Source organism: Oncorhynchus mykiss, chromosome 4 (genome assembly GCF_057628025.1).
Source record: "Oncorhynchus mykiss isolate SJ-2025 chromosome 4, ASM5762802v1, whole genome shotgun sequence".
Lineage (NCBI taxonomy): Eukaryota > Metazoa > Chordata > Actinopteri > Salmoniformes > Salmonidae > Oncorhynchus > Oncorhynchus mykiss.
The window spans coordinates 56,610,214-56,616,788 of record NC_143025.1 but is presented as its reverse complement, the minus strand read 5'-3'; the positions used below and the strand labels follow the sequence as shown (position 1 = coordinate 56,616,788).

Here is a 6,575-nt window from a genome sequence, read left to right as displayed (position 1 = left end):
AGGGTCTAAAATTACGTCAGTTTATAGAGAGAGTCGTGGGTTTCCATGGCCGATCAGTCTCACACTAGCCTAAGATCGGAATGTGCAATGCCAAGCGTCGGCTGGAGAAGTATAATACTCCCCACCATTGGACTCTGGAGCAATGGAATACCATTCTCTGGAGTGATTAATCAGGCTTCACCATCTGGCAGTCCGATGAAACGATCTGGGTTTGGGGGATGCCAGGAGAACGCTGCCCCAAAGCTTAGTGCCAGCTGTAAAGTTTGGTGGAGGAGGGGGCTGTTTCTCATGGTTTGGGCTAGGTCCCTTTGTTCCAGTGAAGGGAAATCATAAAGCTACTGCATACAATGATATTCTAGACAATTCTGTACTTCCAACTTTGTGGCAACAGTTTGGGGAAGGCCCTTTCATGTTTCAGCATGACAATGACCCCGTGCACAAAGCGAGGTCCATACAGAAATGGTTTGTCGAGATCGGTGTGGAAGAACTTGACTGGCCTGCACTGAGCCCTGACCTCAACCCCATCAAACAACTTTGGGATGAACTGGAACACCAACGGCGAGCCAAGCCTAATCACTCAACAGTGTTCAACCTCACTAATGCTCTTGTGGCTGACAGAGGCAAGTCCCCCCAGCAATGGTCCAACATCTATTGGAAATCCTTCCCAGAAGAGTGGAGGCTGTCATAGCAGCAAAAGGGGAAACAACTCCATATTATTGACCATGATTTTGGAATGATAATCTTTCCACCTCTCCCACACTAACTTTACAAAATTCAAACTTACAATGCTTTTCTTTCATTATTAGTTTTTTTTTTAATGCATGAGTACAATTCTTCATTGTTGGCCCTTTCTGCATAAGTTTGTCCACTTTGTCAATTAAGTAATCATTACAAATAATTGTCAATATCAAATGGTTTTGTAAAGCATAAGCCATCTGATTCGATGAAAGATGGAGTTGAAGTTGTCATTCTGCCCATAATTTCATTTAAAGTACTCCAAAGTGTTTTTCAGTCATTCTTTATATCATTTAACTTGGCGTCATAATACAGTTTCTTCTTATTTTTTGTTGAGTTTAGTCACATCATTTCTCAGTTTGCAGTATGTTAAGCCAGTCAGATGTGAGTCAGACCTACTAGCCACTCCTTTTGCCCCATCTCTTTCAACCATACAGTTTTTCAATTATTCATCAATCCATGGAGCCTTAACAGTTGTAACATTCCGTTAGTGCATGTTTATCAATAATTCGATGAAGCAATTTCATAAATTCATCAAGTGCAGAGTCTGGATGATCCGTATTAATCACGTCAGACAAACAAACATGTTTAAGATGATTCTTAACATCATCCACAAGAGTGTTTTGCAAGATCTCTTATACACTATTTTAGGCCCAGCTTTTGGAGATTTGGCTTTCCTGGATATAGCCACTATATTGTGATCACTGCATCAAATGGGTATGGATACAGCTTTAGAACAAAGTTCTACTATATTAGTAAAAATGTGACCAATACATGTGCATGATCTTGTTCCTGTAGTGTTTTTAAACAGCCTGGTATGTTGATTAATAACCTGAAACAGATTACAGGCACAGGCTACAGTGAGAAGCTTCCTCTTGAGCAGACAACTTAACGGAAACCAGTCAATTTTCAGGTCCCCAACAAAGTAGGTCCAGTCTGTTCACATCACATACACCATCAAGTGTTTCATACATATTATTTAGATACTGACTGTAAGCACTTGGTGGCCTGTGGCAACACATCAAAATATCAAAAAAGGCTTTAGATGTAACAGGTGAACCTGCAACTACAAAACTTCAATAGCACTTGACATGAGATCTTCTCTAAGCATTACAGGGATATGCCTCTGAATATATATACACTGCTCAAAAAAATAAAGGGAACACTAAAATAACACATCCTACATCTGAATGAATGAAATATTTTTATTAAATACTTTTTTTCTTTACATAGTTGAATGTGCTGACAACAAAATCACACAAAAATTATCAATGGAAATCAAATTGATCAACCCATGGAGGTCTAGATATGGAGTCACACTCAAAATTAAAGTGGAAAACCACACTACAGGCTGATCCGTTTTATGTAATGTCCTTAAAACAAGTCAAAATGAGGCTCAGTAGTGTGTGTGGCCTCCACGTGCCTGTATGACCTCCCTACAACGCATGGGCATGCTCCTGATGAGTCTGTGGTGCAACGTGGCGTTGGTGGATGGAGCTAGACATGATGTCCCAGATGTGCTCAATTGGATTCAGGTCTGGGGAATGGGCAGGCCAGTCCATAGCATCAATGCCTTCCTCTTGCAGGAACTGCTGACACACTCCAGCCACATGAGGTCTAGCATTGTTTTGCATTAGGAGGAACCCAGGGCCAACCGCACCAGCATATGGTCTCACAAGGGGTCTGAGGATCTCATATCGGTACCTAATGGCAGTCAGGCTACCTCTGGCGAGCACATGGAGGGCCCCCAAAGAAATGCCACCCCACACCATGACTGACCCACCGCCAAACCGGTCATGCTGGAGGATGTTGCAGGCAGCAGAATGTTCTCCACGGCGTCTCCAGACTCTCATGTCTGTCACATGTGCTCGGTGTGAACCTGCTTTCATCTGTGAAGGGCACAGGGCGCCAGTGGCGAATTTGCCAATCTTGGTGTTCTCTGGCAAATGCCAAACGTCCTGCACGGTGTTGGGCTGTAAGCACAATCCCCACCTGTGGACGTCGGGCCCTCATACCACCCTCATGGAGTCTTTTTCTGACCGTTTGAGCAGACACATGCACATTTGTGGCCTGCTGGAGGTCATTTTGCAGGGCTCTGGCAGTGCTCCTCCTGCTCCTCCTTGCACAAAGGCGGAGGTAGCGGTCCTGCTGCTGGGTTGTTGCCCTCCTACGGCCTCCTCCACGTCTCCTGATGTACTGGCCTGTCTCCTGGTAGCGCTTCCATGCTCTGGACACCATGCTGACAGACACAGCAAACCTTCTTGCCACAGCTCGCATTGATGTGCCATCCTGGATGAGCTGCACTACCTGAGCCACTTGTGTGGGTTGTAGACTCCGTCTCATGCTACCACTAGAGTGAAAGCACCGCCAGCATTCAAAAGTGACCAAAACATCAGCCAGGAAGCATAGGAACTGAGAAGTGGTCTGTAGTCACCACCTGCAGAATCACTCTTTTATTGGGGGTGTGTTGCTAATTGCCTATAATTTCCACCTGTTGTCTATTCCATTTGCACAACAGCATGTGAAATGTATTGTCAATCAGTGTTGCTTCCTAAGTGGACAGTTTGATTTCACAGAAGTGTGATTGACTTGGAGTTACATTGTGTTGTTTATAGTTCCCTTTATTTTTTTGAGCAGTGTACATCTAGAGAGAAACACCTCCCATATAAGCGTTCTAGTATCTTCTATAGATGTCATATCCTTGTATTGCTATTGCTGAATCATCAAATGAATTATCTACGTGAGTCTCAGAAATGGCTAATATATGAATGTTATCAGATGTTAGCAAGTCATTGATATCCTTAACATTATTTTTAAGGGTACATATATTCAATTTGGGCTATTTTCAGCCCTTTCCTGGGTAGCTTATCAGAGATATACATAATATGGAAAAGCAAGAAAAAATAATATATATTCAGCAGTCCATTAATCAGTTGGTGTGTGTGCGTGTGCTGTGGGAGTTGAGGCTACGAACCCATAGGCTTGACTCTCTCATCCCTTCCAGGCTTTTGGAAGGGAGGGTGGACAATGAGCCTGTCATAGAGGATATAAGCAATGTCCCTACCCGCTCTGGAAGCTTCAGCTTCAGGATAGTCCTCGTTGAGGAAGATGAACATTCCTCTCAAGTTCTTGGCTCTGTCCACAACAGCTACCTTGTTCTTAAACCTCAGGAACTTGACACTATCGGTCTGGGTCTGTCACAAGGGCCGGTGGAGTTTTCCAGTCCTGTGGGCGTGCTCCATCTCAATCTTCAGTTTCTCAGAGATCATTTCCCTCACGTTGTCCTCAGACTCCGTCCAGGTCTCGTGGAGATTCTGCGAACAGGTTCACAGACATGTTGTTTAGCCTTGATTGTCCCTCGAGATAATCCGATTTCTCCATCAATGTTATCATGGATTTCCATACAAAACTGATGTCCTTTAGTGTTTAATCTCTCAGGTCATTAACAGCTGGATTTCATGATTGCGCCGGAGGGGATGGCTGCCATCTTATCGGCTCTTAACCAACCATGCTATTTTTTTGACGCATTGTTTGTAACTTGTTTTGTACATAATATTGCCCCTACCATCTCTTATGACCGGAAAAAGCTTCTGGACATCAGAACTGCGACTACTCACCTCAGATTAGACGAAGAGTTTTTCTTCAATGAGTCGGAGGGGACAAATATACTACAGACACCAGACCAGGCCCGATTACCGTCATTTGCTAGAGAAGGAAACAGAGATTTCACAGAAAAAGATCAGGGTGCCTTGTGAGGATCAGGCGACGATTGGCTAATCTGCCTTTGCGTTCCGTCCTGATAGCTAATGTTGAATCGCTGTCAAATAAATGGGACGAACTGAAAGCACGTATATCCTACCAATATCTTATGTTTCACCAAGTCGTGGCTGAACGATGGCATTGAGAACATACAGATGGTGGGTTATAGACTCCATTGGCAGGATAGCAGAAGCCTCTGGTAAGACACAGGACGGAGGCCTATGCATATATGTAAACGATATCTACCTTCGCCTGAGGTAGAGTATCTCATGATAAGCTGTAGTCCATACTATCTACCTGAAGAGTTTTCATCTGTATTTTTCATAGTTGTCTACATACCACCACAGACCGATGCTGGAACTAAAACTGCACTCAATGAGCTGTATACCACCATAAGCAAACAGGAAAACACTCATCCAGAGGCGGCGCTCCTAGTGGCCGGGAACTTTGACGCAGGGAAACTTAAATCACTTTTACCTCATTTCTATTAGCATGTTAAATGTGCAACCAACCCTAGCCCTCCATTTGGCAAATCTCACCATAATTTTATCCTCCTGATGCCTGCTTACATGCAAATATTAAAGCAGGAAGCAACAGTGACTCAGCCTTTAAAAATGTGGTCAGATGAAGCAGATGCTAAATTACAGGGCTGTTTTGCTAGCACAGACTGGAATATTTTCCAGGATTATCAATAAGTGCATCGAGGACGTTGTCCCCACAGGCTCTACGCACATACCCCAACCAAAAGCCATCGATTACAGGCAGGTAGAACTGTCACTTTCAAGGAGCGGGTCTCTAACCCGGAAGCTTATAAGAAATCCCACTATGCCCTCTGACGAACCATAAAACAGGCAAAGCTTCAATACAGGACCAAGACGCTCGTCGGATGTGGCAGAGCTTGCAAACTACTACAGACTACAAAGGGAAGCACAGCCGAGAGATGCCAAGTGGCACAAGCCTACCAGACAAGCTAAATAACTGATAATACTCACTTCAAGGCAAGTAACACTGAAACATGCATGAGAGCATCAGCTGTCCCGGATGACTGTGATCACACTCTCCGCAGCCGATGTGAGTAAGACCTTGAAACGGGTCAACTTTCACAAGGCCACAGGGCCAGACGGATTACCGGGATGTGTACTCCAAGCATGCGCTGACCAACTGGCAAGTGTCTTCACTGACATATTCAACCTCTACCTGTATATGTCTGTACTACCAAAATTTTCAAGCAGACCACCATAGTCCCTTTGCCAAGAATATGAATGTAGCCTGCCTAAATGACAACCGGCCCATAGCACTCACGTCTGCCATGAAATGCTTTGAAGGGCTGGTCAAGGCTCACATCAACACCATTATCCCAGAAACCCTAGGCCCCACTTTAATTTGCATACCGCACCAAAAATCCACCGATGATGCAATCTTTATTGCCCTCCACACTGCCCTTTCACACCTGGACAAAAGGAAGACCTACAGTATGTGAGAATGCTATTCATTGACTACAGCTCAGCGTTCAGCACCCTCAAAGCCCTCAAAGCATTGCTCACCACACTGCCCTTTCACACCTGGACAAAAGGAAGACCTACATTATGTGTGTCACACCCTGACCTTAGAGAGCCCATTTATTCTCTATTTTGGTTAGGTCAGGGTGTGACTAGGGTGGGCAAATCTATGTTTTCTATTTCTTTGTTGGCCGGGTATGGTTCCCAATCAGAGGAAGCTGTCTAGCGCTGTCTCTGACTGGGGATCATACTTAGGCAGCTTTTTCCCACCTATAGTTTATGGGATCTTGTTTTGGTACTGCGCTGTTTAGTTTGTATTTGTTGTTTTTTCGGTGTGTTTTGAATAAAGTAAGATGTAGGCCTACCACGCTGCACCTTGGTCCGATCGTCAAGCGTAACAGAAGATCCCACCACAACTGGACCAAGCAGCATGCCTGGGAGGAGATGGCATCCTGGTCTTTGGAGGAGGTCGAGGAGAGAATATCCTGGATTTGGGAGGAAGTCTTGGCAAGACACGACAGCCTGCTGGGGAAGCAGGCGGAAGCAGCGAGGAAGCAACGACGACACCGGGGTTCGCGACCA

The 6,575-nt window shown here is 44.8% G+C and overlaps 1 long non-coding RNA gene across 1 annotated transcript; it reads right to left on the bottom strand.

Annotated features, from left to right (window-relative positions):
- Positions 1-789: 789 nt before the first annotated feature.
- On the bottom strand, positions 790-4,567 carry LOC149984082 (uncharacterized). Its single transcript, XR_016495546.1, has 2 exons — positions 4,353-4,567; positions 790-4,049 (listed from the first exon to the last, which is right to left on the bottom strand). It is a non-coding gene; the product is annotated as an uncharacterized LOC149984082 (long non-coding RNA).
- Positions 4,568-6,575: the final 2,008 nt, after the last annotated feature.